Below are 9,768 nucleotides of genomic sequence, written 5' to 3'. Positions count from 1 at the left end.
ATATGGGTTCCAGCAGCCTTTAAAGTTACAATTACAGAATGCTCTTGGATCTAGAATCAGAGCTTGAAAGATTGGATTGGGGGGAATCCATGGTAATAAGTAGATTGAACTGGGTGCTTATGTTAACCCCAAAACTTTATAGAAAAAATGCTTGGACATGTGTTTCAGTTACTTATTGCTGCATAACAAATCACCCCAAAACTTAGTAGTAGAGAGTATCATTACTTTCTTATGGTTATGAAGGTCTGGAATTTTGGACAGGACACAGTGAGGATTGAATATCACTGTTTCACTTGAGTTTCCTGGGGCTGGAATGCCCTCTTCTCTCACATGTCTGACACTTATCATGGATGGTTCAAATACCTAGGATCTGGATGGAATGGCTTGACTAGGACCATATGTTTGGCTTTGATTCTTGCTATTGGCTGCTTTCCTCAGTTTTCCTTCATGTAGTTTTGGGGCCTCTCTCCATAACATGACTTCTCCATGCAGTCTCTCCAGCAGGGTGGGAAGAATTCTTACATGAGAGCTTAGAACTTCCAAGAGTGCAAACACAGAAACTTCTGAAGGCTTGGGTTCAGAACAGGCACAGGATCAATTGCTAATGGTCCAGATTCAAGAAAAGGGAACTCTACAAAAATGTGAGTACAGGAGGCATGGTTCCTTAAAGTCTACTGATGTAAAAGACTACCACAGTGTGGTTTGAGGAAGAGGGTTGACAGACATGGGGCACACAGAATAGACAGAGGCTGTTATGGTTAAGGGAAGTGCCCAAGGGTACCAGATAAAATACAAGATGCCCAGTTAAATTTGAATTTCAGGTAAGTGATCAATAATTTTTTTTAGTATCATTGGGTACCATGGAAGTCAGTATATCATTCAATATTTGGGACATACTTTAAAATGGTTTGTTGCTTTTCTGAAATCCAAACTCACCTGAATATTCTGAATTTTTATTTGTTAAATCTGGCAACCCTTGATGAAAGCCCTGTGAGCCCAGGTCCTAGAAGCTATTTATTGGTCTAGTTACACGGTGGTTCAGGGCAAATGAGGACCAGGGCATGAGAACAGAGCGGGGGAGGGCAGATCTCTGAGGCTAGCAGAGAAAATTGTGCTCAGTGGGAGACCTGGGTGTTCAGGCAGTGTACAAAGGTGCCTGAAATTGGAACAATAGAGTCAGACAGACCAGAGAGGAAATCTCAACCTTTCATGACTGCTCTGAGAATGAGAGTTTTTTCCAGGCTTTCCAATAAGGCAGATAATAATGCTACTTCCTATGGTTGTGGCAAGGATTAAATAGAGGAGTGCCTGGAATGTACTCAGCGCAGTGCCTGGTACATAGTAAGCATGGGAAGCAGGAGAGTTGTCATCACCATCAGAGTGACAATTATGGTGATGATACCAGTGTGGGTATTGAAGCTGGTGCAGACAGTGGGGGAGAAGCACAAAGGGAGTTAACATTCTCAGAACGCATGCCCAGCTCTGTGCCGGGTGCCTGCAATTCTCCATCTCCCTGAATCATAATAGCCTTTGCAGGGACAATAAATCAATTTTAGAGATTAGTGAATTGACTTGGAGGGATTCATAAGTTTGCCTGAGTGGCAAAGTCAGGTCCATCTGACATCAGGGTTTTTTTCTTTATAAAGACAAGTTAATATAGTTCATTCAGATGGACCTCAGTTCAGGGACCTCCAGTTAGTATCCTGTTGCCAGTCTTTCCCATTGACCTTGGCCTCCATGCCACCTTAACTCTGAGCCTTCCTTACTCACTTGTAAGACGGGAGAGTAATACCCACTTTGCTTCTCCCAGAGCCTTGTTGAAAGCACTCACTGTGGTGATGGGGTGTGAAGATATTTGTAAACTCTAAAGTGCTCTGCAGATGTTGAAATTGTTTTATAAAGTCTAGCACATCAGGTGTCAATGGAATTGAATATGTTAATCCTGTATTCTGCTAATTGAGACCTTGGCAGGATAAGGAAATGCTTCTCTCCTGAAGTCAATGAAGAAGGGCCTTGGTGAGGCAGGAAGAGGGAGAGCAGTCTTTTTTTCCCTGGAACACTCTAGGACAAGATTCTGGGGGCAGGGGGAGGGTTACAGCTTTCCCCAGGGGACTTACAACAGGATTTAAGGGCAAAAGAACAGAGCAGGACCAGAGCAGGACCAGTGCCTGTGTGGGCTCTATAGCTCTCCTGGTGGCTCATTGTTTTAGGTAGCCTTGCAAATCGACCCTTGCCAGAGGCATAGGGAGGTCTGATGCAATGATTGGTGAAATGCCAATTTCATGTTTCTTTCATTGTCTGTTAAAGATTTGGAACTTATTTACAAGGCCACTATCAACTTTTAGACTTCCCCAGAGAGTAGCACCTTAGAAATATGTGGAAATATTGTCATTATCTATTTTATGGGCAAGCATGATGTAAACAGTGACTGACAGCTTGAGTGAGCTGGGTCGTGCCTCTGGCTCAGGTTTCCTCTTTCTCTAATTCACTCTGGGTCTGAATCTCCATCCACCCCAACACACTGGACGTGCAGCTGCATTCATTATTCTCACCGACTCTGCCCAAATCTTCCGCATAAGGAACAAAATGGTCTGCAACCACAGACTCATTTTCTGGGCAGTAAATTATGATAACCTGACAAGAGAATGATCTAGTTCTGACACATATTTTCCAAGTTTACCAGAGGTAACAGCATAACTGGTGGTGTATGTGTATGTATGTGTTTGTGTTTATGTGTGATGGGGGTGGAGTGAATGTGAGGGCCTCTGAAAGGCATCTTGTGAACACCACAAGAGAGAGCGTTCGCTGCTTGGTAATGAGATTCAGTGTTATGGGGCTGTTATTTTTAGTGTTTAAGCTATGAAAATTTCATTCTCTCCCTAGAGGCTTCCTCTCTGCCATTCTTTAGCACATTAGGTGAGAAATCAAGTGTCATCTTTAAAAAATGATAACAGATCCCAAGTTGGCTTGTAAAAAATACTGCTTTCCCCCAATTCTAAGTGTTTGGTCTGGTAAGAGTCATCTTAGAAATTGGAATTCTTGATGTGAGGTGAGCAGGGAAGGGACAGAAAAAGAGAAAGATTTGAAAGTCTTGAATTAGAGGAGGACTAGAGATAGAGAATTTAAAAAAAGATAGAATTGGATTCTATTCTTTTTGAATGATTATGTATAAATGCCTATGGCAAGTGTGTATGTATGTATATATGTATATGTATGTACGTGTATATATGTGTGTATACATGTATGTATATATAACTTGCATCTCCCATATATGTGTTTCAGATGTCCTTTTGATGTATTCTATGAAGGTTCTTTGATGATCTTGTCTAAATTTTCCCCTTGGGTCATAGTCCTATATTATGTTTACATTTATGCCCATCAAATTCCGTTAGCAGAGCTAGTAAAACTGATTGCAATCTTAAAGGTCCAGAGGATTTTCTACTTTGACTATACAAGCTCCACAGACAGATTTCTATTGAACTATTTGTATCCTGTTTACCTTTGCATAAATCTAGACAATTAGTGAAATTCAGGAGGCTTAAATTAGAAGGTGTTCATGGTTTCAAATACCAGCTGTATGAGTGATAACTTCCAAATGTATCTCCAGCATTAACCTTTTCCAGGAATTCCAGACATGTAAATCCAACTGCCCACTTGCCAGATCCACCAGGATATGTAACATGTATCTTGGACTTAATACATCCCAAATCAAACTCTTAATTCAATTCATGCCTACTACTTATTTAATTCTGTTGCTGCTTTCTATTTGCCAGTAAATTCTATCAGTTTCTCGGGTCAAAAGTCATGAATTTGGTCTTGATTTCTGTTTTCCTCTCTTACCCCATGCACTCAACCCATCAACAAATTCGGTCAACTCTATTTTCAAAATATATTCAGAATTGACCATTTGCTACCTTTACTGCTCCCACCCTGATCAAGCCAACACCATCTTCTGCCTTCATTATTGTAATATCCTCCTAACTTATTCTGCGCCCTCTATACCCTATTCTCCAACAACAGTCCTCATGATCCTTTAAAAACCTTGGCCAGATTGTGACACTCTTAAGTTCAAAACCCTCCAATGGCATTTGAGTGAAAGTCAGATCCTTATTTTGTTTGCAAGGCCATGTGCTGCCTCCTGCTCCCACCATCTCCTGCTCACCCTTCACCACACTCTCCATCCATGTTCATCTCCCTGTTTCCTGTGAATGTGAACTGTTAAAAGATAAACAGACACATATTAAAAATTTTAAGAGTTTATTTGCAAAAGGAAAGAGGCACCCTGTTCTCCCAAAGACCCCCTCTTCTGAGAGTTTCAAGGTGAGAGAATAGAGCATACAGGGAGACTACTATGATTATTATAAGCAAGATAATTCCCAATGTCTAGAATGAACTTTAGAGCAATGGTTCCTGAGACCCAAACCAATCAGATTCAAATAAGTCAAAGAAAGACCCCACTGAAGGAATCACCTTCTTAAACTAACTGGCTTGTTCAGTGATCTTATGTAGTTGCTTCTCAGCTTCCTCAGAAGTGTCAAGTCAAATGTAACAAGTGGTGTCAGCCATAGTTTGCACACCTCCTCCCTCAGCTAAAATATAATCAAGGACTATCCTATTACCAAGAACAACTTTGGCCAGAGAGTGTAGGGATTTTTGTTAGGTAGCTATTACTTCAGCAGTTGATTCAGAGATAGTTACCAAAGTTGAGGAGCATTGTCCTCCCATGCATTAACAGAGAGAAAATACAAGCAGCAAAAAGACAAATAGAAGAAAGCTTTCATGTTGGATTTGATGATCTTGGTTCATGATCTTGTGAGAGCTGTTCACCTCAAGATGCTATCTGCTTCTGGGGAGGAACTTCCTTAGTCAATATCAATTTTAGATCTCCAGCTGGTGTGCAGTTCCAAGTGTCTGGAGGAGTCCTTTTTAATTGGGAGATGTAGACCCAAGTCTCAAGTCCCTAAAGTTTGACTGCCATCTGAGTAGTGAGGAGGACCTGTTATAGTCCCTTCCAAGGAAGCTCCAGGGTTGTTCTTTGTGATTCCAAATCAGAAGGGTGGGAGAAAATTTGAAACATTAATTTGGAGAGTTGTAGCCAGCTATTTGAGAAAACTAGAAGAATTCAGGGTCCAGTCCTGTTTATAGGTATAAAACAAAGCCCCAAGGTCAAGGAGCAGTACTAGAATTTGATATCCACAAAGTTGTGTTGTGATTTTCTACTGAAACATATTTTTTTCCTCTACAGTTACCATCATTTCTATTAAAGATAACATAGTGAGACTTATTTGTTTGCAAAAATAAGTCTAGTTCCATTAAACTTGTCCTGATTATTTAAATAGTGTGGCAAAAATAGTGATTGACCATATAGGCCCTTTTAAAATCATATATGCTGAAACTATTCATAAGGAATCTTAGATTAGACTTTTAAAAGCCTCATCAGGCTAAGAAGCAAACCAAGGACTCACAATTGGACTACACCTGAAATACCTATAGATTTGGGTGAATTCTTCTCTTTATGAAGTCCCCAAGATATCCCAAGTTTCCTGGGCCTGCTAGCAAGTGATCTTCCCTACTCACCTGGTTAGGCTGCCAGGAACCCTGTAAACAAGGTACCAGGCCAATTTTTCCAAGGGGCTTTTATTGGCCCCATAAAGTCAATTTTAGTTCCTTAAAGCTGTCTGGTCATATCAGATTCTCTGCACATTCTCAAATATGATATTCCAACCAAAGTGCTGGTAATATAACTAATGTTTCTAATTGTGTCCTGTTACAAGAAGAACAGATTCTTATTGAACTTATGGAAATAACTATATTGCCATGAAAATAAGAATACACAGTTTTCCAAATTCTGGACAGATCAGAGAGAAAAAGTAAATGTTTAAATTCTGTTTACAAAGGTAGAATAAAGTATTATATTTAATGATGATAACTCTAAAGGTATGCCTGTTTTAATTAAGCCAACAAACATAAACAGCTTTTATTTGCTGAAGATTATCTTGGATCACATGAACTTGAAAAACAGTTGGGTTTTTTCTATATTTCTGAGAGTATACTTAATTTATATAAATGCTTGTTTGTCTTTAATTAAATAGAGCTCTTTACAGATTAATTTTGGCAATACCATCCAAAGGTAGAAAAATATCACATATCTATAACACATATAAATAGACATACAAACAGACACAAATGGAAATCTTATAGCTTTCATTTTAGCTTAGGTGAGAAGGCTTAAAAAATTTATTAGGCTCTGAATACCAGCTTCCAGTTTGGCCAACTTCTGACCACAGAGTTACTTAAAAAAAATCCTTTCAAATATCTTTCCAGGTTTCAGTTGGGACAAATAGTAAGTTTTCCTAGCAGTGCTGAACAACACTTTGGGTGCAAGAGCTGTCCCCAGAGAGGGTGCAAAAGGTACTACCCTGCCAAGATCCAGAGACCAGGTCCAGTTGTCAAGTTAGACCCAGCCTATTATTGGACCCAGCCTGGTTTTTAAGTTGGATTAAATACAACTCCACTGGTTTCTAGATCCAGTCAAGAAAAAGAAATGTTCAAATAAAGTCTGAAAACCTCAAAGCACAAGAACTGCGGAGTTAGGATCTTAGGGGGATTTACCCACCATCTCTAGAAGCAGCGAGAAAGCAACATGCTCTGAGACCCCACAGACAGGTACCTATGTTTGGTTGCTCATTAGCTCCTGGGGACCTTTGGGGGTCTCATTCTCTTCCTTCTTCTGACCCTAGAACTGTTAAAAGATAAACTGAGACATGTTAAAAAAATTTCAGAGTTTATTTGAGCAACAATCAATTTGAATCAGGCAGCATACAATCTAGAAGATAGAAAGGAGACTCAACAGCTGTACAAAATGAAAGATTTTTATAGCCAGAAGGAGCAGGAACAAGGAAGTTATTCTAGGCAAAAAAGCAAGTTAGTTACTGCAAGGTCGATTTCATTTGGGGGGTGTAGGGTCTATCAGGCAGATGATCTAACTAGTGCTGATCAGGTGATTCGTGACTGACTGGTTTAAGATTCCATTTCTAGGGGAGCAAAAATTATAGTAATTTTTATAGATCTCCATTCACTGATGTGGGGCTTAGCATAAGCAATCCATTTTGGGCTTATTGTCTTATTTTTAACAGCATATTTCCATTCACTTTTGGTTCACTCTGCCTGGATGCTTTTCTTTCACATATTATGCATATTGTTCTCCCATTTGGTTTCATCTCTACTCAAATGTCACCTCCTCAGAGATTATCTCTGAGTACTTAAAATGGTGTCCCTCTTCCTTATTTTCTTGACTCTGCCTCCCTTAACCTATTTTATTTTTCTTCACAGTGTTCATCACCATCTAACATTACATGCTTATTTATTTGTCTGTTTCCTCTCACTCCAATGTAAGCTTCCTGAGGCAGAGATTTTTAAGAATTTACTTTATTTTTAGTTTTTAAATTTTATTTTTTTGTACTACTCTGTCTTCAGAGCCTAGAATAATATAGAATAATATAGAAGTTGCTCAATAATTATTTGTTAAATAAACAAATGAATTGGTGCTCTGCTACTTCTTTCTACAACATTCCTGTAAATTCTCTCTAGCATTAGTGCAATTATTTCATTTTGATGCTCTGGGGTGTGATGCAAGGAAATGTACCTTAACTGACAGATTGAATTTCTTTCATAAGTGTTCTGTAGTTCTTAGAGTACAGATTCTTTACCTCTTTGGTTAAGCTTATTCCTAGGTATCTTATGGGTTTTGGTGCAACTATAAATGGGATCGACTCCATAATTTCTCTTTCTTCAATCTCATTGTTAGTGTACAGAAATGCAACTGATTTCTGTGCACTGATTTTGTAACCTGCCACATTGCTGAATTGCAGCAATTTTGGGTGGACTCTTTTGGGTTTTCCACATAAAGTATCATGTCATCTGCAAAGAGGGAGAGTTTGACTTCTTTGCCAATTTGAATGCTTTTTATTTCTTTTTGTTGTCTGATTGCTGAGGCTAGGACTTCTGGTACTATGTTGAACAACTGTGGTGAAAGTGGGCATCCCTGTCATGTTCCTGACCTTAGGGGAAAAGCTCTCAGTTTTTCCCCATCGAGAATGATATTCGCTGTGGGCTTTTTGTAGATGGCTTTTATGATATTGGGGTATGTTCCCTTTATCCCTACACTGTGGAGAGTTTTAATCAAGAAAGGATGCTGTATTTTGTCAAATGCTTTTTTTTTTTGCATCAATTGAGAGGATCATATGATCCTTGTCCTTTCTTTTATTAATGTGATGTATCATGTTGATTGATTTGCGAATGTTGAACCACCCTTGCAGCCCAGGAACAAATCCCACCTGGTCGTGGAGAATAATCCTTTTAATGTGCTGTTGGACCCTATTGACTAGTATCTTGGTGAGTATTTTGGCATCCATGTTCATCAGGGATATTGGTCTGTAATTCTCCTTTTTGATGAAGTCTTTGGTTTTGAAATCAAGGTAATCCTGGCCTCATAGAATGAGTTTGGAAGTTTTCCTTCTATTTCTATTTTTTTGAAATAGCTTCAGTAGGATAGGTATTACTTCTTCTTTAAATGTTTGGTAAAATTCCCCCTGGGAAGCCATCTGGCCCTGGACTCTTGTTTTTTGGGAGGTTTTTGATTACTCCTTCAATTTCCTTTCTGGTTATGGGCCTGTTCAGATTTTCTATGTCTTCCTGTTTCAGTTTTGGTAGTTTATAGGTTTCCAGGAATGCATGCATTTCTTCCAAATTGCCTAATGTGTTGGCATATAGTTGTTCATAGTATGTTCTTAAAATTGTTTGTATTTCCTTGGTGTTGGTCATAATCTCTCCTCTTTCATTCCTGATTTTATTAATTTGGGTCTTTTCTCTTTTCTTTTTGATAAGTCTAGCTAGGGGTTTATCGATCTTATTAATTCTTTCAAAGAACCAGCTTCTAGTTTCATTGATCTGTTCTACTGTTCTTCTGGTTTCTATTTCATTGATTTCTGTTCTTATCTTTATTATTTCTCTTCTTCTGCTTGGTTTAGGCTTTTTTTTTTTTAAACCAAGAACCAAGTTTATTTGTTCATTTCTTGCACTTGAAGTATTCCTCGATGACATCCTTCACCTGAGACTCTTTGCCATAGTCCTTAACCACCACACAACTGCAACCAACCTCTTTACGGGGTTTTCCCTCTCTGTCAATTTTACAGAGGCCTACCCATTCCCCTAGTTTCTTGTTGTCATCAACCTTGATTAGGTCGACTTGGTGTTCAGCACAAAGGGCCTCCACCAACTTGACATACATAGACTCATCACAGTTGGATGCAAGCACACAAAGATGGGCCTGGCGCTTGTCTAAGGCTTTGGCAGCTTCGTGAATTCCACATGCGAGGCAATCGTGGATGAGGGCGGTCTTCAACACCTCTTGTAAAGCAGTATTAACATCCATTACACCTCCAGCAGCAATGCCTTCCTCGGCCATGGCGGTGGATTATGAGTGTAGCTGAATCTTGACTGCACCCAACCTTCCGCCTCTGCGCGACTCGGAGGAGGCAGGGAAAGAGCGGTTTAGGCTTTATTTGCTGTTCTTTCTCTAACTCCTTTAGGTGTAAGGTTAGCTTGTGTATTTGAGGTTTTTCTAATTTTTTAGAGGGGCTTCTTTTACGATGTATTTTCCTCTTAGCACTGCCTTCGCTGTATCCTAAAGGTTTTGAACAGTTGTGTTTTCATTTTCAGTAGTTTCCATGAATTTTTTTTAATTTCCTGGTTTACCCATTCATTCTT

At 39.3% G+C, this 9,768-nt stretch overlaps 1 pseudogene; it reads right to left on the bottom strand.

Moving 5' to 3' along the window:
- Window positions 1–9,058: 9,058 nt before the first annotated feature.
- LOC114212316 (small ribosomal subunit protein eS12 pseudogene) lies at window positions 9,059–9,466 on the bottom strand (annotated as a pseudogene).
- Window positions 9,467–9,768: the final 302 nt, after the last annotated feature.

Source organism: Eumetopias jubatus, unplaced genomic scaffold (assembly GCF_037043125.1).
Source record: "Eumetopias jubatus isolate StellerSeaLion01/CBP00866 unplaced genomic scaffold, mEumJub1_p1.0 scaffold_1, whole genome shotgun sequence".
In the NCBI taxonomy this organism is placed as follows: Eukaryota; Metazoa; Chordata; class Mammalia; order Carnivora; family Otariidae; genus Eumetopias; species Eumetopias jubatus.
The sequence above is the reverse complement of the archived record's forward strand: the minus strand, read 5'-3'. Positions and strand labels throughout refer to the sequence as shown.